This window comes from Lathyrus oleraceus, chromosome 6 (genome assembly GCF_024323335.1).
Source record: "Lathyrus oleraceus cultivar Zhongwan6 chromosome 6, CAAS_Psat_ZW6_1.0, whole genome shotgun sequence".
NCBI classification, from domain to species: Eukaryota; Viridiplantae; Streptophyta; class Magnoliopsida; order Fabales; family Fabaceae; genus Lathyrus; species Lathyrus oleraceus.
The window spans coordinates 26,308,953-26,331,358 of NC_066584.1; the positions used below are offsets into that span (position 1 = coordinate 26,308,953).

The 22,406-nt window shown below is 32.5% G+C and overlaps 1 non-coding gene across 1 annotated transcript; it reads left to right on the plus strand.

Annotated features, from left to right (window-relative positions):
* The first annotated feature begins 12,627 nt into the window (after positions 1–12,627).
* Positions 12,628–12,700, plus strand: TRNAR-ACG (transfer RNA arginine (anticodon ACG)). Its single transcript has one exon. It is a non-coding gene; the product is annotated as a tRNA-Arg (tRNA).
* The last annotated feature ends 9,706 nt before the right edge of the window (positions 12,701–22,406 follow it).

Here is a 22,406-nt window from a genome sequence, read left to right on the forward strand (position 1 = left end):
GAGGGATGTGAGTGCTATAAATTTGACATCCATACGCTCATCACTATTATTATCCAACCGACCTAATTGTTGAACCATATTTTTATTCTTGATTTTCATGGTTATTTTAAGGTTGTAGTTATGGTTAAGAATGAGTTCGTCAAGACGCTGTTTGTTTCTTGAATGGCATCATCAATATATTTTGGGGTACGATTTATGTGTTTAAGAAACATTGAAAAAGGAGATGAAAATACCAATGGTGAAAGGTTCCACAATTACCAATAAATTAGCTTTTAACCATAAGATTATATATATATATATATATATATATATATATATATATATATATATATATATATATATATATATATATATATATATATATATATATATATATATATATATATATATATATATATATATAACATTCTAAATATTCATAGTCATTAATGAAACGAAATACACTTTAAATATCAAGTCATTCTTAATGGATTTTTAAAATTATTTAGTTATTTTGAGTGATTTAACTAACAGTTGCAATAATAATAATAATAACGATGATAATAATAATAATAATAATAATAATAATAATAATAATAATAATATATAATATAATATAATATAATATAAAAATAATAATAATAATAATAATAATAATAATAATAATAATAATAATAATAATAAAGATACAATTATTATTTAGACACACAATATTTCAACCACAAAGGTTTTTGAATAGTTTTCTTAGAATATGGAGCTTGCTATCAATTATTATTATTTTTTTTTTATCATTCCTATTAAATTTATTTTTGAGAAAATAGTAAAATGGAAGAATTTTGTAGGAAATAAGAGGAGTGTGTAAATGGTAGTGTATCTGGAGTTTACTATGTTAGCTTATATAAAAAATATCTACTATAAACTACCATTTGATTCATTATTTTTACATAAGAGTTTATATTAGTCTCTTAAATAAAAAATAATCATATTAATTTCTTTATTTTATTAAATGTTTCACATTAATTCTTTTTTTAATCAAAATAAGAATAACAATGTTTATTTTTGCTCACGTAACATGTGAAGATATGTAATATTTGTATTTTTAAATACATGTGTTCGATTTAAATGCGAAGAAATTTGTTATTAATATTTCATAGAGTGAATAAAGATTGAAAATAGAGATGGATGGAAACTTCAAAAAGGGGAAAAGGGAGGTTTTTTATTAGTTTGCTCGCCAAGATCTTGCAATCTCGTGCCTACGTATCCTTATAGTGCAATAAGGAAATCAGAGTATTCGTAGTTCGGAGACTACGGTTTGTTGGTGTCTTTTAATGAACAACCGTTTAGATCGCGTTCTAAAGGCTAAACATTGACTTGTTTACTCTCGACAGAGGCTTAAGCACTAGTTTGTTATGCGCGTCAGAAAGGATTGAACAATGTTCTTTTTTAAAAGAGTTTCGATCGCACGGGGGAGATGAAAGAGGTTTGATAAGTTGGATGTGTTTTAATGAACAAGTGCTTAGATCGCGTCCTAGCGGTTAAACGTTGGTTTGTCTACTCTCGACGTAGGCTTAAGCAATATTTATACTCATTTGACTCTTCAAATGATAAAATATCAAAGATACAGCTACATGTGGAAACCTAAAATCTTGAGAGAAAGTGAAATACAGTAAAAAAAAATTAACCAAAGCCATACAAGAGAAAATTAGAGGAAACAATTACCTCCTTCACTTCCTCTCTTATTATCCCTCTTCATAAAATTCATCTATTAACATATAAACAATGGAGAGACATGGCCAAAACAAACTCGAAGCAGACAAGAACGACTCTTGATAATCCGCAGGAAGAAAGAAAGAAAACAAATATCAAACATTCATCATTTATCTTATCCCTCTCTTTGACTCTCTCATGGTTTCATAAAGTCATCACACAACACAATTTGATTATATACAAAAACAATAATAAAACGAGTGTGTTATCAAAGCAAATCTAATATTTACATTCCTAATTTACTCAAAATAATCAACGCCCAAAAATGACACAGTAACCGCAAAGAATGAAAATCCATTCAAAAAATCATTACCAAATGCCAAGAAATTCCGTAGCGATGCAATCGTCATTGTGGAAGGAACACACTTAGCACAAACGATGGAATGAAGTGACTCGATGCAAAGCTTTACTCTTAGTGAGAACCACCCTCGGTTGGAAGTGCGAACAGTCGGAATCATGTCGTCGGCAACGGAAGTGGTGAGTGTTGAAAAAACAGACCGTGAAGGTAAAGGAAGGAGAGGGTGTTTAAAGATGACGGTGAGTGGAATGAAGGGCGCGTGGTGGAAGCACGACGGAGGCGTGTGGTTGTTCGCGTTTTGATGGAGGACGGTGGTATGGAGGTTTGGTGATTGTCAGGTGAGTTTGGCGGTGGACGATGCGACAATGAAGAGGGTGCGACGGCGGACGGAGGCGATGTGAGTTGGGGAGATTTCCGGCGGGTGAGGAAGTTGTGTTCGTGAAGGAGACGGTAATGTTTTGTGGAGATAATGGAGATGGTGCGTGGGTGGTTTTCGGCAGATGTTGGTGACGGACGGAAGATTTGAGGAAAAGTTTTCGTTTTTGTTTTGGAAAGAAGAAGAGGAGTTTTTACTTTTATTTTTCCTTTGTTTGTTTAGAGAGAGGGTATTTTTGTTCTCTTTTCCTTTTTTTGGGGAGAATCGAGAGAGTCCTTCTGAGAGTCCCTAATGAACCTATATTTTCCTTTTTTATTTCCTCTTGTAACCGTTGGGAGAGAGAGAGAGAGAGAGAGAGAGAGAGATTTATTGACTCTTTTTCTCTTTTTGTATTTTTCCTTTCTCTCTTTCCGCCAACTGTCTCCGAAGGAATAGATTCCTTTTTTAAATCTGGGTGAAACTCCCACTTGATAATGGACACCTGTTGCCTTATGAATGGATATAATAAGATATTATTTTTATTCAGGATTGAAAAAAGCCCTTCCGTGTGTCCATAATGGAGTCACATGGAGATATTTTCTTTACTTTCTATTTTTCTTTCTTTCTTTATTTGTTTAAATTCTATTTTTTAATTGGATGAAAGGTAGTCACATGGATCATTAATATGGGCCCTTGATTAATTCCAATTTAATGGTCGGGATCAAATCAAAGAAACATAAATTGTAACCACCTTTAAAAATGCCTAAAATGTCCCTCCTAGATGATTTAATTGATTTAAACAATTTAAATCAATTAAATCAAATAAAATTGATAACTCTCTAAATAAATATGATAAAAATAAAATAAGGACATGGAAAATTCTATTTATTTAATCTGAATATTTTGGCGAAAGAATAAAATTAAAACGACTAGAAATGAATAAAAGTCAGGTGAAAATTTGCTCGAAAAATTAAATCGGATGCACTGAAATGATCAGCACGAAATATACTTATTGGAAAAATACATCGTTTATTTTAATTTTGAAATAAATTTTGATCGGTTAAAAGGCTCAGACGGATTAAAATGCAACTGAAAAAGTCGTCGAAAAATATAACGAGCACACCAGGTTAAACTACGCGAACCGTAGGTAAATAATACTGGCGTCTGCAAGTTTAATTTCGAAACCTTTTACCCGCTGATTTTGCACGTACTTGAGAGATGTTTTAACCAATTTGTATGTATTTTCAGGAATTTATTTCGACTGATATTTTTAGATATTATTTATGATGAAACGCATGTTATGCTCTACAACTAATGCAAACTGAAAATGAAATCGAACTTATGAAAATTTAAAATGCCCAGACAAAATTGGGGTATGACATCGACATCACAAGAAGAGAGTACTTTGTATCACCGGAATCAAATACAAAAATCATAAAATTTTAAAAGACATCGGTAAGGTCATTGAATTTGATTGGTCTGAATTTGTGGAGACCCTAATAAATTTAAACTCCATTGTCATGAGATTTCTTCAATTTAGGTTGGAGTTTTGTTACACATGCAAGGCTTTAGCTAATGACACTCTAAGATGTTAAATTTGTGAATTAGATAAGTGTTTAGTTGAAACCAAATGTTACATGGTTTGGTTGAAATAAGGTTGCAGGGGTAGTGTGAGTTTTGTTTCTCATTAAATTTCCATATTAATGTTTTAATAATGTAATTAGTGTTTATATATCTCATTAATACTACTACTTATAAACTTGAATGGACTTTATAAACTTGAATATTAGACTAATGCTGAAATGAGATGGGCTTAAGGCCCAAAGTATTTTTCAAAATTTTAATTAATTAATTTCTAAAAATAATTAATTAAAATAATGAATTAATTTTTTAAAAAATATTAAATAATAAATCATCCAAATCATATTTAAAAGTATTAAAAAATAAGTTATCCTAGTAAATGATTCCACGTAATTAAAAACAATTTTTAAATTCTAGTCAACTAATTTGATAGAAGAATATTATTTAAGATTATGATGGAAAATTTTGACGGGTTAGTAATTCATTATCAAATTGGAGGTTATTATTACTGACTTGATTTCTTTTGTACGAATCAAGCTTATGTAACTTTTATCCAGAAAAGGCGCCACACCTTTGAGTCAGCCTCCACCATTTGATCAATCAAACACTTCGCATCAAGTCACGTCTTTATCTTCTTTTTTTTTAATTAAAAAAACACAAATTATACATTTTCAGTTCACAAAAATAAAATTTTTGTAACTTAGGAAAGAATTATTGTCTTTACCATTGCAAACAATCGTCGTTTTGTGTCACCATTGCCGCCATGATTGCTACCACTTTTCCACCTAACTTCATTGTTCTATTTTTTTCTCTGATTTGTTGCTTCATCCACCGTTTCTTACATTAAATTAAAAAAAAATCTAAATCAACACTGATGGATTAAAAAACCATAGATGTAATTAATTTCTTAAATAAAGAAGATGGTGAAAATAGGAAGAGTGGAAACACCAAAATAGAAATATCACCGAAAAAATAGAGTTTGTGTTGTTGTAGACTTTTTTATGGAAAAGAGAGAAAATATAAATTCAATCACTCCCATTTCAACCCCATAACAAACTTAAAGAACTTTTGAATCCATTATTAATATCATAATACACTCCTTTCTTTCTTTGAGGTTCATTCCTTACTCTCGCCATGGAAAAATACTAGGAACTCCCATGGCAGTATGTAACAGGTTGATGATGACGAACAAAAACAAACCAGCAACAAAGATTAACGATGGCAAGGATGACGAAATATTAGTAGCAGAAACATGCATGTGTGAAGGGCGACATGTTGATTGCATGAACATGGTTGTGTGGAGGGGCTTGATGGAGTTTTGTGTGAAGAGATTAAATTAATTTTTGTTCGTATTAATTTTTTTTTAAAGAATATTAAGGTTGACACATGACTTAATTTAGTATGTTTGATTGATTGAGTGGTGCAAGTTGACTCAAAGGGATTGTGTTTTTCCCAGGTAATCAATATTTGAGAGGATACAAAGTCATGGGAAAAACTCAAATCCCACCCTAACATATTTCATATCTATTTGTGTTGGATAAGGTGTCATTCAATAGGATTAGCTATTATCGATTCATTACTAAATCCACCTTCACTAAATATACAAAAGGGATACCTACATATGAGTTTCCTATGTTCTCCATATTCCAACGTGAATGAAAACTCAGAAATAAATAAAAGGATGAAAAATGTAATAACTTGCGTTTTAATGCATGTTGTTTGAAGAAATTAGATGAATGTGCAAGTTGTATAACCTAAGCGATATAAATTCCAAAATTTCAAAAATAAAAATAAAGTGCCTAGAAAAATTATCTCTCAAACCACATTTAACAAATATGTTTTTGAAAGTGATAATGTGTTTCAAGTTCCATCATTAAAAGCACAGCAAACCTCCAAGTTCATCAGCCATGGTCCATTACAGGATCGAAACTCACTTCACAAATCTAAGACATATTCTCAAAACTGTAACTCCACTTGAGCACACTTGATTTATCCTAGGAGCATTGCCTTCCTCCTTTACACAAATGGTAGCACATGGAAGCCATTTCTATAACAAAGTTTCACTTGCACGAGTTTCATTTAAAGCGCACAATTTCCCACGCCAGGTACTCCCACAAAACATCACCCAAAGTGCTTGAATCACATAGCACAATCTGAACTAGAAGTTTCTCTAAATTTTACATTCTTGGATCCACCTTATTAATTCTTACATCAACAATCATCATTTCAAAGATGACATTAAGGACTTAGATAACAATTATTCTAGGTTGGCTAACGAACCAGAAGACTGGCCCAATCCATAAGCCCACTCCATGTACAAGCACATGAATCACTGATGTACACACATACATCCATCTACAAACACTTCATATAAGCACACATATTTCTTCCATCAAGACTATTTATATGCATCTAGGGATTTCCCATGCTCCATGTTGGACCAATTAGGGATCGTTGTAACTGCCTCTTCTATATAAGGGTGACTATAAGTCACCGAACTAAAATGACTGGCCCATTCCATAAGCCCACTCTAGGTACAAACATCCCAGTCACTGATGTACATGTGAACATCCATCTACAAGTTCCTCATACAAGCATGTCAATTCCTTATGCTAAGACCATTGACATGAATCCAACAATCACTCGTGCTTCATGATGGAGAAATCAGGGACCCTTGTAATTGCCCCTTCTATACAAGGGTGACTCTAGGTCACACCCATGTTATATTTCACTCATACTTGAAAATTCTCACATCATTCACATACTGACTTAAGCATTGAGGTATTAACTTTTATGCAGGTGCTCTCTTTGATCACCGAAAAACTATCACCACCGTACCACAAGACCATTCATGACGGTCATCATCAATATATGACAAATTATTTGTTACAATACGATATTTTTATTAAGGACATTGTGGAACATAGAATAATAAGCGAGCCTATGGGACCAAGGACTTTGGATTCAATCTCCAACATAATTGTCTTTCAACTTTCCCTAATGTTATCCCCATCTTTCTTCTTGACCTTTTGTTACGGAGTTATCATAACCTTTTGTATGAGAAGTTCAATTTCGTCCTTATTCTTGACCTTTTATTAAGGAGTTCTCATAACCGTTTGTGTGAGAAACCTGCCCATCTTTTCTTCTTAACCTTTGGTTAGGAAGTTCCCATTTCTCTTGCTAAGGAGCCATTGTCATCTTTTGTACGAGAAAACCATATCCACAGTAAAGTCGTTGGTCATCTTTTATCCTTAACCCATTTCTAATGAGTTCTAGTTTCCTTTTGCATGAGAAGGACCTTATTCCCCAACTAAGTCATGCTTGAATTTTGCAAGACATCGCTTTGCCTTTTGTAGAAGAATCCAAGTTACAGGTACACCTTTGTTGTTTGCCTTTTGCAAATTTGTGAATCTCTGAAATCCTACGTGAATCTCTCAATTACTAAGGCAGGGAAAGCCTATCAGCGGAAGCAATACTCAGTGGTGCATAACATACATTGCATATCATAACATCTTCATCACAATTGCCTTATATTCCCCACAGATACTTCAACCAATCCCCAACAGATAACCATAAACAAAAACCTATTTTTCATTCCATCACCACAATGAACCAAAACCCCCATAATACGCTTACAGTACATCCATTCCTTTCTTTGCAGCTAAAAATGGCGGGTATTCTAATATTTAATCCTCTTTTACCTCAAAAACACGAAAGTCGTTGCTATTCATGCCTTCGGGTCCAAGAAGATTAAATAGGGGCAGTTGTCACACCCTTATTTTTACCATAGCATTCCTATCATCCATCCATAATGAAATTTAATTAACATTGGTCCTCAAGCATGGCTACCCATTGGTTTGATTTAAAGATGAGGACTAAGGTTTATTTGATTTGCTTTCCCAAGGGCTATACCAAGGTCACCTAGCATTGTGTGTTGCTATGTGGTTATGGTTTATTCATTCTTGTTGTATTATTGAACATCTAATCGTTATGAACCTAATATGTGCATTTTCCTTTCTTTATGCTCAAACATATAGGTTTAAAAGGATGAATCAAGGGGTACTTTCTTTACATCAATCCCAAATGAGAATTCAAGGGTCATGGTGCTTAAATATGGGTTCATAATCAAAGCATTTTCATTATGGAATGAGAGATTCACTTTGGTCTAAAGAAAAGTCAAAGTAAATTCAAAATGTTCACCATTTCTTAAGTGACAGGAAAGTGGCAAAGCATACATCCATGGCCAAGATTTTATTCCAAGATTGATTCAAGCTTGCTTAACATGGAGCCAAGTATTACATCATTCATTTCCAACTTAGTTTTGGTGAGGATACAAAAGCCATTTCAAGTATGATTCTTGGATCAAGTCTAAAGTCATGAAGGATCATTCATTTTCAAGTCATGAATGTGGAACAAGTATGCATCATTATCATTCAAGTGTGCTCTTTTGGTAAGTTCAAGTTAGGCCATTCACCTTTCATCATCAACATGAGATGGATCCCAAGTTTTCATAAGGTATGGTTTAAGATGGCATGGTTCAAGTTCAAGTTAAGCTACCATACCATTTATTTCAAATTCATCCATGGTTCAAAGTCCAATCTAGCATGATCCAAATTTACCATTATGATTCAAATGCAAGCAAAGGTTAATCATGGTACTTACATTAAGAATATTAGCACCATTCCAAAGAACATGAACATCATGGCCATCAAATAAGCAACATTTCAAGACAAATCGGCAAGGCAAAAGTGGTTCATAAAAGTAAGCATCGTGGGAAGGTTAAAATGGTGCAGCTCGGGTGCAACAGGAAACACGAATAGTAATGTTAAGGCAAGCATAACACCATAGCCAACCAAGTCAGGAATTGATGCAAGGCTAAGATTGGATCACCATGATCAAAGTTGCGGTAGCAGAACCATCAGTTGATCACTTGAAACCAAGCCATGTAAAGCTACCAAGCTCAAGCATGAGTATGAAATCAAGAGAGTGTGTGTTAAAAGCAATGGATTTCAGTCATTCTGCAGGCCAAATTGAGCCAATAACTGCGCAAGCAAGTGCATCAAAAGTATAAATTCATCAATGATACATATTGAGTGTAATACGGATACATGTACAAATGCAGAGGAAAATACAAAATTGAGAGATCTTATAGAAGAGTGAGAACCACTGAGGATTTCAAAATGAATATGCATGCATTTTAAGTAGATTTGCACTGAAATTCAGATTTTCAGCTCACCAATCCAAGTCAAGTGCAATCACATTTTTCATGCATGCTTCATACAAATCCCGACTCAATTTGGCACATATCAAATTCCCCGAGCTTTCCTATAAATAGAACATTATTTCACCCATCATTTCAAGCTTTGCAGCTACAGAAACCCTGTAAAAATCACTCCATAACTTCCATCAAAACTAGTGACCAATTCAATCAAAACTAGTTACCAGACTACTCGTGTGTGCTGAAAATTTCCCCTAACCTTTGAACCTCTATTATTGCACCATTGGGATTTAATTTTCAAATTAGGGTTGGATGTTCATCTGATTTGGACTTGAATTTTCCATACCCATGGCCAACCAATGGCTCATGAGTGTGGAGTTTGCCACGATGATCATGGATAGAATGAAATTCATGCTTGATTTCATGTGAATCCGGGAGTTGGAGAGGTTGAAGTTTCAGGAATGGGAGGTTGAAGACGGAGTTACTCACGAGCTTCTCCCTCCATTTTGATGAGGTCACGGTTGACTAATACCATGTGCTCCTCTTAATATGGGCCATACATTATGTTTGATTTTTTAGTAGTTAGATCTGAGGGATGTAAGGAGTATGAGGTCAAGCGCATATGGACCTTTCATATTAGATCCATTGGATATAATCTGTTGAAGGACCATCTGTGTTCTCAACATAACCTCACACTGGCTTTGGGCCTCTAGCGCCCTTGGGTCTGCAAAAATTCTTTTTAATCCCCCCTTCCATTTTTGCAACCCCATGTTTGTTTTATGTTCTATTTTTATTATTTTTTCCACTTTTCTTTTATTGTTTGATTTTAATTTCTTTTATCCATTTTTTCAACTCTTGTTTTTTCATACCTTTTAACTTCAATTTTATTTTTGACATTTTATTATTATTATTATATATTTGGCATTTATTTCATGTTGATTTTATTTTAATTTCACCTTATTGTTATATTTTAGTATTATAATTTGAATATTGCTTGCACCTTACTCTCTCTAATGCAAATTAACCTCTACCTACTAACTTTTTTTTTTATTCCAACTTTTATTCATATTTTGTGATTGCTTGGTTGATTAATCTTCATCATCCCAAATCATCCATAGAGGAATATCCTTTGGTTGATTCAATCTTCTTCAATTCAAACTTGTAGATAAATGATTAATTAGTCATTCTTGGCACTTTGAATTGATGATATGTTATCCCATGGTGAAGCATGTGTTTGGGTCCTTTGATTTGTTGATGGATGATCCTTAAGTGATTGTTTTTTAACTGATTTTCTAACCCTTACATTATGCAATGCTAACTTCTAACATTTACATCATTGCATCTTAACCCTTTTTGTTTCTTTACTTTGTGAACTCTAACTATCATTCATCATCATTATCATTTACTTCATCATTATCATTTTTACCTCATCTTTATACATTCTTGTTATTGCCTTATCTTGTTATCCAATCTAAAAATAAACAAAAACATGATAAAAAATGGAAAAGACCAAAAAGAGTAATCTTTGGGATTTGATGATGGACGTAGAGGACTTGGTAGGACCTTTGCTTGGACCTTGGACTATTGTGATTGGCCTATGCAGCATTTGGAGCATCATGGACTTGTAATCTTTTATTACAAGAGAGCATTCATGGAACTATCCTAAGGAGACATGCTTTGTAATTCCATTATCCATTTGTTAGCTTAGGACACAATGCACACACAAGGATTTCTCTTGGGCTACCTTACAACGAGACCCTTTATTTCTCGCATCACCCCTTTATATTTCTCATGTATCCCCTTACCCACTTTGGTGTACTTTTTCCTCGCTTTCCTTTGCCCGTTGTTGCTTGTTAGCCAACCTTAAGAGCTAGGATAGTCACCATATGTATTAAATAATAAAACAAACCCTTGATCCAACGTCAAGCATCATTTTCTCAATCAAATTTAAAACACAATAAAATGCAATTAGGATTACGCACCACGAGCATTAAGTGGTGGAGAAGGAGCGAGAATGAAGTTTTCCTACCCTCATTATGAGTATTTTGGACATAAGATGCTTGACTTGATAGTTTGAAATATTCATCTCTACTCATAGTCTTTAGTGCAATCCGAAGTCAAATAATATCTCTCAAAAACCTAAAAAACCAATATCAACTCATCAAACTATTTTTGCGCCTTAAGGCATCATTTCGAAAGCCCCTTTTCAAGGTAAAAACAACCAACACACAATCATTTTTACTATGAACTACAGAGCTCTGACTTCCTTATTGCACGGATGAGGATACGTAGGCACAAAGGTTTGAAACCTTGGCGAGCACACTAATAAAAAACATCATTTTCCCCCTTTAGTGAATAAGCATTGAGATAATGACACTCATTCAAGCGTAAACAACCTAGATGGTTCCCATTGAGCACAATGGATGTGAGGGGTGTTAATACCTTCACCTCGCATAACCGACTTCTGAACCTGGATTTGGTTGCGAGACCATTTTCTTCACCTTTTTAGGGTTTTATCGATACTTTCCCTTTCCTTTGGAATAAATAAAATCCAGTGGCGACTCTATATTTTTTGCGTAGCGACAATATCCATCTACAAACACTTCATATAAGCACACACATTTCTTACATCAAGACCATTTGTATGCATCTAGGGATTTCCCATGCTCCATGTTGGACCAATTAGGGATCGTTGTAACTTTCTCTTCTATATAAGGGTGACTATAAGTCACCGAACTAAAAAGACTGGCCCATTCCATAAGCCCACTATAGGTACAAACACGCCAATCATTGATGTACATGTGAATATCCATCTACAAGTGTCTCATACAAGCATGTCAGTTCCTTATGTTAAGACCATTGATATGCATCCAACAATCGCTCGTGCTCCATGATGCAGAAGTCAGGGACCCTTGTAATTGCCCGGTCTATACAAGGGTGACTCTAAGTCACACCCATGTTATATTTCACTCATACTTGAAAGTTCTCACATCATTCACATACTGACTTAAGCATTGAAGTGTTAACTTTTATGCAGGTGCCCTCTTCGATCACCGAAAAACTATCACCACCGTACCACAAGACCATTCATGATGTCCATCATCAACATATGACAAAATTATTTATTACAATACAATTTTTTATTAAGGACATTGTGGCACAATGAATAATAAGCGATCCTATGAGACCAAGGACTTTGGAATCAATCTCCAACATAATTGTCTTTCAACTTTCCCTAATGTTTTACAAAAAATATTTATATTTATATATAGAATCATTTGAAAATAAATTATATTTAAGCACAACTTTTTATCAAAATTATGTTTATAAAAGTGTACAGATAAAATATATTTTAGAGAGCTAATTATTTTCCCAATATTTAACTTTTATTCTTATAGTATCGTAAATAAAAACTCAATACAACATGAAGACTTTGTGGCCCAATGGATAAGGCGCTGGTCTACGGAACTAGAGACTCTGGGTTCGATCCCCAGCAGAGTCGTTTGTAATTTTAACCAATATATTCTTTGGGTACCCAATTTCAAAGCCAATGACGATGCTTTTTTTCACCATATATTATTTATTGTTCAAAGAGACAAAACTAAATCCTACACTCACATATTTCATATCTATTTGTGTTGTCTATTACTAGGATTAGCTACTATCGATTCACTACTAGAACCACCATTGTTAATTCTACAAAAGAGATACCTATATAGGAATTTCCTAGGATCTCCATATTCCGACGTGAATGAAAACTCATAAATAAACAAAGGATGAAAAATTAATAACTTGCATTTTAATGTAAGTTGTCGGAAGAAATCAGATGAAAGTGCAAGTTGTACGGGCTAAGAGATCTAAATTCCAAAACTCTTGATAATAAAAATAAAGTGCCTAACGAAGTTCTCTCTTAAAAAATGTGAAACAAGCAATATTTTAAAAGTGAAAACAAGTTTCTAGTTTCATCTTCACAGGCACACCAACTGCTAGGTCATCGACCATGATACATTAGAGGCTCAACTCACTTCAAATATCAGATGGATTTTCTAAATTGTAACTCCACTTGAGTATACTTTATTTAGCCTATTGTTGTCGCCTTTCTCCCCCACACAAGTGGTAAAATGTGGGAGATATTGTCACGATAACATTTCACTTACATGAGGTGCATTTAATATGGACAATATACCATGCCATATACTCACACTGAACGTTAACATTACTCATATCATTCACATACTAACTTAAGCATTGAAGTGCTAACTTTTATGCAGGTGCCATCTTCGATCATCGAAAAACTATCACCACCGTACCACAAGACCATTCACGATGGCCATCATCAACATATGACAAATTATTTGTTACAATACTTTTTTTTAAGGACATTGTGGCACAACGAATAATAAGTGAGCCTATGGGAACAAGGACTTTGGATTCAATCTCTGACATAATTGTCTTTCAACTTTCCCTAATGTTTTACAAAAATATTTATATTTATATATAGAGTCATTTGAAAAGAAATTATATTTAAGCACAACGTTTTATCAAAATTATGTTTATAAAAACATACAGGTACAATATATTTTAGAGAACTAACTGTTCTCCCAATATTTAAATTTTATTCTTATAGTATCGTAAATAAAAACTCAATACAATATGAAGACTTTATGGCCCAATGGATAAGGCACTGGTCTATGGAACCATATATTATGGGTTTGATCCCTAACAGAGTTGTTTATAATTTTGACCAGTATATTCTTCAGCATTGGTACCCAATTTCAGAGCCACCATTTAACTTCATCATTGATAATTTATGCTTGAGTTGAAGCTCTATAACCCTAACAACATTATGTATTTGGGGATCATCCATGAGATTTCCTACAAAGATTAGTTATTATATATTCACTACTAGAACCACCATCACTAATTCTATAAAAGGGATACCTGCATATGAATTTCCTAGGTTCTCCATTTTACAACGTGAATAAAAACTCATAGACAAACAAAGGATGACAAAGCAATAACTTGCATTTTAATGGGAGTTGTCTGAAGAAATCATATGAAAGTGCAAGTTGTACAAGCTAAGCGATCTAAATTCCAAAACTCTTGACAATAAAAATAAAGTGCCTAGCGAAGTTCTCTCTCAAAACATGTTAAACAAGTAATATTTTGAAAGTGAAAATAAGTTTCTAGTTCCATATTTACAAGCACAACATTCATCAAGTTGATAATCCATGATCCATTAGAGGATCAACTCACTTAAAAAATATCAGATGGGTTCTCTAAACTATAACTCCACTTGAGTACAATTTATTTAGCCTAGTATTGTCGCCTTCCTCCCCCATTCAAGTGGTAACATGTGGAATCTATTGCCAATAAACCATTTGACTTACATGATATGCATTTATTATGTATAATTTACCATGCTAACTATTCCCCCTCAATGCCGCCCATAGCATCTGTGTCGGCACCACAAATCACATTCTCTATGTGTAGTTTCTCTCAACTTCACATTTGTGGGTCTGACTCATTAGTTGTTACATAAAAAATATTTGCTTCAAAGCTAATAGCAAAGAGTTTATGGTAAATTCTTCTGGGCTATCCAACGACCCATAAATACTAGACTAATTCATAAAATCGCTCCAGGTACAAACATGTCAATCATCAATATACATGTGGACGTCCATCTATGGGTGTCTCATAAAAGCACACCACTTTCTTCTGTCAAGATCATTTATATGCACCCATTGATCGCTTGCGCTCCATGTCAGACAAATTTGGGACCATTATTACCGACCCTTCAATATAATGGTGATTATTAGTCACATCCGTGCTATTTTTCACTCATACTTGAAAAGTTCCACATTATTCACATACAGACTTGAGCGTTGAAGTATTAACTTTTATGCAGGTACCCTTCCTGATCATCAAAGAACTATCATAACTGTACCAGAAGATCATTTATGGTGGTCATTGTCAACCTATCATCAATTCTCCATTACAATGCATTTTTTTGTTAAGGACTTTGTGGCACAATGAGTAATAAGTGGTCCTATGGAACCAAGGACTTTGGATTCAATCTTCAAGATAATTGCCTTTCAACTTTCACTATTGTTTTAACAAATAAATAATATTTATATTTATATAGAGAGTCATTTGAAAAGGAATTATATTTAAGCACGAATTTTCATCAAAAATATGTTTATAAAAAAGTAAAAATGAAATATATTTTTGAGAACTAATCATCCGCTCAATATTTAACTTTTGTTCTTATATATTGGTATGGAAAAATACAAAACAACATGAAGACTCTGGGGCCCAATGGATAAGGCGCTAGTCTACGAAATCAGAGATTCTGGGTTATGCTCTTTAACTTCTAAATCCATAAGTACCCTTTCTAGAATATCGTAGAGAGTCTCTTGGGTGGGCTATGATATTAGGGAGCACAACGAATAAGAACTTATCCTCAATTTTTTCATCATTTCAAATTTCTAGGTTCATTCAAAGAATAAAAAAGTTAAGGATTGTATTTAGTGGTAACCCCAATACTTTATTATCCAATTTTTCAAAGTTAGTTTGGTATTTTAAAACATACTCATTATGTCAAAGTTTGAACAATTGAGCTTGTTGATTTTCATTGAGTGACCAAATCTTAATTTGAACCCTTTAAAAAGTATTACAATCCATTAATTGTTGGTGGTTTTGAAACATCCATTTATATCATCCAAGAGCATCCCATTTAATGTAATAGGTATCCATAGATAATCAATTTTCTAAAGGGATATACTATGATAAGAAAAAAATTGTTCAAGTTGACATAACCATTCTAATGGGTCAGACTCAAAAAATATCTATCTCAATTTCCAGGGTTCTAAATGAGGAATGTGAGGTGTTATGATTTTGTTGAAAATAAGGAATACACAAGTTTATTAAGGTGGTGTAGGTAAAAAGGGGTGGTTAAAACAACTCTGAAGGTTGAGTGAGTAGAGAGGTATGGAGGGGGTTGAGGGTAGGTGAATGGTGGTGGTGGGGTAACTAAGAGAATAATGAGCTAACCTTCTTGTATGGGTAAGTGTATATGTAAAAATGGAAACGAGGTATTAATGACAATATTTCCATAGCCAAGAGGGTTCAATAATGAGGAAGATATACATGTTGAAAATATATTATGTGAAGAAGATGTCGCCATGACTGAAAATTGTTGAGTCAGGAGGGATGTGAGTGCTACAAATTTGACATCCATACGCTCATCAATATTGTTATCCAACCGACCTAATTGTTGAACCATATTTTTATTTTTGACTTTCATGGTTATTTTAAGGTTGTAGTTATGGTTAAGAATGAGTTCGTCAAGATGTTGGTTTGTTTCTTGAATGGCATTATCAATGTATTTTGGAGGTACGATCTATGTGTTTAAGAGACATTGAAAAAGGAGATGAAAATACCAATGATGAAAGGTTCCATAATTACCAATAAATTAGATTTTAACCATAAGATTATATATAACAAAAGACACTTTAAATATCAACTCATCCTTAATGGATCTTAAAAACTATTTAATTATTTTAAGTGATTTAACTAACAATTGCAATAATAATAATAATAATAATATAATAATAATAATATAATAATCATAATAATGAAGATACCATTATTATTTAGACACACATTATTTCAACCACAAAAGTTTTTGGATAGTTTTCTTAGGATATGGAGCTTGCTATCAACTATTTTTTGTTTTGTTTTTATCTCATTCCTATTAAATTTATTTTTGAAAAAATAGTAAATGGAATAATTTTGTAGGCAATAAAGGGAGTGTGTAAATGATAGTGTATGTGGAGTTTATCTAGTATGTTAGCTTATATGAAAAATATCTACTCTAAACTATCTTTTGATTCATTATTTTTACATAGGATTTATATTAGTCTCTTAACTGAAAAATAATCATATTAATTTCTTAATTTTATTAAATGTTTCACATTAATTCTTTTTTAAATCAAAATAAGAATAACAATGTTTATTTTTGCTCACATAACATGTGAAGATATGTAATATTTGCATTTTCAAATATATGTGATCGATTTAAATACGAAGAAATTTATTTTTATATATATATATATATATATATATATATATATATATATATATATATATATAGAGAGAGAGAGAGAGAGAGAGAGAGAGAGAGAGAGAGAGAGAGAGAGAGAGAGAGAGAGAGAGAGAGAGAGAGAGAGAGAGAGAGAGAGAGAGAGAGAGAGAGAGAGAGAGAGAGAGAGAGAGAGAGAGAGAGAGAGAGAGAGAGAGAGAGAGAGAGAGAGAGAGAGAGAGAGAGAGAGAGATTTTTAATATAATCTTCTGTTTTTTCGTCATTAAATATATTTTTATGAGTGAATCAATTTATTGCACTCAATTGTTAAAAATAAAAGTAATAAACACTAATTTCTATGACATATATGCTCAAGAGAAGTGCTAGTAACACTCTCTTTTTAACACTCTGTCTAACATTCACTCTCTTATTGAATGAAACATATATATATATCTCACTTTAGAAATAGATCTCACATAAAGTGGTAGAACTCATATGTATTTCATTCAATAAAAGAATGAGTGTTAGAGTGTTGAAAAGAGAGTGTTGATAGCATTCCTCGCGTGCTCAAATAAAAATTAGGTTTAAATGAAATTTTGGTCACCTTAGTTTGAACGTTTTAAATAATTTGTCCCCTATTATAGCAGTGATGATTAGGATTTAAAAACTATTTTTAATTACATGGAATCACTGACTATTAAATCTTTTTAGAAATTAATTAATTAAAATTTTGAAAAGTACTTTGGACCTTGAGCCAATCTCATATCTGCATTAGCCAAATATTCAAGTTTGTAAGTAATAGTATTAATGAGATATATAAACACTAACTACATTTATTAAAAAATCAATGTGGGACTTTAATGAGAAACAAAATTCACACTGCAACCTTGTTTCGACCAAACCATCTAACATTTGGTTTCAACTAAACACTTATTTAATTCACAAATTTATCCTCTCTGGATATTCAAAGGTAAAGAATAGAATCAGACACTATGGCTGCAAACTAAAAACTGAAACATTAGACACGACAACTCCAAGCTAAACTTACCTAAAAATGCCCTAATGATAAAGCTGAAAGAAGAGATGATCCTCATTTACGAAATCCAGCACAAGATACTGTCTGTATTTTATCTGAAGCAACACGTACAAAACATGTTAGTTCTATTTTCTCCATAATCTTGTCCTCTCGCATAACTTCATATCATATATTTCAGAAGGACCTTTTTTCAGGTCAAAATCATCAATGCTAACTCTTTCGTTCTCCATGAGGCTCTTGTGTCTCTTCGGTTACACGCTCCACTAGTACATATTTATTTGAAACTTATTTATTTAGGATTTACTGTATAGAACATTTTCCCTAATTCTTCAATATCATCTTCAATCTTTTTCTTCAAAAGCATGCATGCTTTGTGTATCATCTTGATCAATCTTTTTGGCATATTTAGAAACAAATTTTGATGCCCATAGATACTTGTATTCTTCTCCTTTTTTTTAGATTTTCACACATGTGATGAACTGGACCAAATGAAACCATCTTTCAGGTACCAACACCATAAGAAAAGAGTACTTTGTATCACCAGAATCAAATGCAAGATCGTACAATTTTAAAAGACATTAGTAAGCTAACTTAATTTGATTAGTTTGAATTTATGGAGACCCTCATAAGTTTAAACTCCATTGTCATGAGATTCCTTCAGTTTAGGTTGGAAACTCATACTGATTAGTTTGATTGATTTGAATTTGTGGAGACCCTCATAAGTTGAAAACTGAAATTGCAAGCACACCAAAAAGTATGTTAGCTATTGACACTCATACTACACTTTTAGCTTAAATTGAATTATTGAATAAAAGGCTAGCTGAAAGCAGCTTGAGTCAAGATAACATGAGTCAGGTACAAGCACTGAACTGTGATTTCTATGGAGAGGGATATGCAAATGGAATGTTCTATTTTGAAGGTTCGAGTGAAGAAGCTCAATTTAAAAAATTCTAGAAAAACAATTTGTATTCTAACATCTACAATCCCGAATGGAAGGATCACCCAAACCTCAGATGGAGCAATAATCAAAATACAAGTACTAATCAGGGTGTTCAGCAAAATCAACAGGCTCCAATCCAAAGAAAACCTTCACCCCTTGAGGAGACTCTCCACAAATTCATCCAGGCCACCTAGAGAAGTTTTGAACATGTAAATAAATAGCATGGACCAATGAGTAAGAAGCATGATGCATCTATAAAAATTTTGGAGATGCAAATTGGTCAGCTATCTCGACAAATAGCTGCTTTACCTAATTTTAGTGGATGATTTACAGGTAACACTGTGGATAATCCTAAAAATGAGATTATGTAAATAATTGGAGTATAATCGAGTCATTGTCATGTGAAATAATTACAAAAGAAATAATAGATTTTTTTAATAAAGCATAATAATTCATATTAGTACATGAAATTTATTAAAGTATTATATAATTTATGTGTTGGGATAATATATATATATATATATATATATATATATATATATATATATATATATATATATATATATATATATATATATATATATATATATATATATATATATCTTCAAATATATTAAATTGTATATGACACAAAAGATTATTAAAATTTCAAAAAATATTTATCAAATTTACAAGTTACACTAATATAAATTTTCATAGTTTTAAATAATATTCTTATTTAAAATAAAATTAAAATTCAATATAAACATATTAACATATTTTATAAAAAAAACTCAATCACTAAATTAAAATATTATTTTTAATAAATTATTAAATAATATATTTTAAGTACAACACACAACTAATTTATCTACTATCTATAAAACATATATATACTTTGGCTTAATTGTAATTTTGGTCCCCCTATTTTATATTTTTTTGGGTTTTGGTCCCTCAATTTAAAAATCACGATTTTGATTCCTTTTTAAATTTTGTGTTAGAATTTTGATCTTTTTTGAGGATTAAAATTCAACCTAAAACTTAAAAGAGAGATCAAAAATATAATTTTTAAAATAAAAAAATAAAAAATAAAAATTAAAAAAAATAAAAAATAGAACGACCAAAATTACAATTAAGCTATATATTTTCCGGTCACCCGTTATAGATCAACAAAGTATATCAGCGAGCATTATGATTTATATGATTTATGTGAATCAACACTCACGGTACAAAACAATAGTAGTATATTGCATTTAAAATTCACATTCATATTTTTTATAACAATTATGATATATCAATAAAAATTGATTTCTAAAGTCTTTGCAATGAATTAAAATGTTTGTTAACGCATTTGTGTTATGACTATATATATTAGGTGAAAGGGAGATGAAAATTGCAATCATAAAAATATACTAATGATAACTCTATTAGCGAGATCAGATAAAATTGCAGTTGTTCTTTGATTGAATGTCTAACGAGATCCAATAAAGTTGCGGTCCTCCCTTGATTGAATGTCCATTGTATAAATTGTGTCTCCTTTTCCCTTGTGATCATTCATTTATATAGTAATTCTAACTAATTTCATACCTAAGGCCGTTATAAGACTTACGCTTTTTCTATAAAGCGATGTAAATCTTTTAAAATATTTATTTTAAAATTATTTTCATCTAAATATCGATATCATTGTTTATAAAAGCGTTGTTAAATCTCCTTCAATTTTTTTAAACAATGCTTTAAAAAATCATTCTTAAATTGATAGTGACATTTCTCGTTTTTAACATAGTGAATGTTGAAAATCCACTATAACATATGAGTAGTTTCAATTAATCTTGATGAATAAGATTGTTATCACCCACATAATGATAATAAAAGAAAAAAACAATGGAGAAAGAAAAAAAAGAACGATGGAGAAGAAGAATATATTCTGCAGAGTTTCTCTCTGTCCACAATCTGTGGAAAAACTTCTTATTCACTTTGCAACTGCAAAATCATGTGAATAATGTTATGGATACTCTATTGTAAGAATAAGGGTTACTCCCTCTATTTCTAGATTTATGTTAGCTTAATCACTAAGCCAAAGTCCAAAACTATAAAAGTCCAAAATAATTAACACTACTAAAAATAGGCCTGAGTCGAAATCATGTGTGAAGCAACATGCTTCGACACTTCGACACACTAATACAACTCAAGACACTAGGTGATTCGACACTTCCTTGCTTCTGTCGAACAACCTGTTTCGACACAAGGAATTACAATTTAACACACCACCTAATTCATTGTGTCTAAACTATCTACATCCATCATAACTCTTAATCTTCTGAACACTTTAACCTGCACTCCCTTTGTCATGATGTCTGCAATCTGATTCTTAGTTCGGCAATGTTCCACATTCATCTTCCCATCTTCTATCTGCTCTCGAAGATAATGGAACCTCATTTTGATGTGTTTGCTTCGACCATGTGCTATCGGATTCTTCGCCAGATTGATAGCTGACATGCTGTCGATCTTCATGGTAATTGCTCCATGACTCTTCGCTGTTATCTCTTCGACCAAATTCACCATCCACGTTGCTTGACATGCACAAAGGGAAGCAATTATGTATTCTGCTTCACACGATGATAATGCCACTAATGACTCTTTTCTCGAACTCCAAGCAACTAGTGCACCATCTAGCATAAACACATAACCAACTGTGGATTTTCGATCCTCAACATCACTACACCAACTTGAGTCGGTGTATCCCACTAGTTTGTATTCTTTTCCTTCATCAGCTGCAGGAAATAAAATGCCATAGTCGAAAGTTCCTTTCAGATACCTTAGTATCCTCTTCGCCGCTGCTAGATGTGATACCTTTGGCTTCTGCATGAATATACTCACCATACCTACATTGTATGCTAAGTTGAGCCTTGTGTGACAAAGGTATCAAAGTGACCCAATAAGTCTTCTATATTGGGTTGGGTCGACATCATCTTCATCTGAATCTTTCGACAATTGTAATTTGGGCCTAACTGGAGTCGAAGTTAGGTTGCAATCTTGCATCTCAAATCTCTTGAGTATTTCACTTGCATGCCTTCTTTGATGCATTATCAAACCTCTACCACTCTTGTAGAATTCAATGCCAAGAAAATATGAAATGTCACCCAAATCTGACATTTCGAATTCCTTATTGA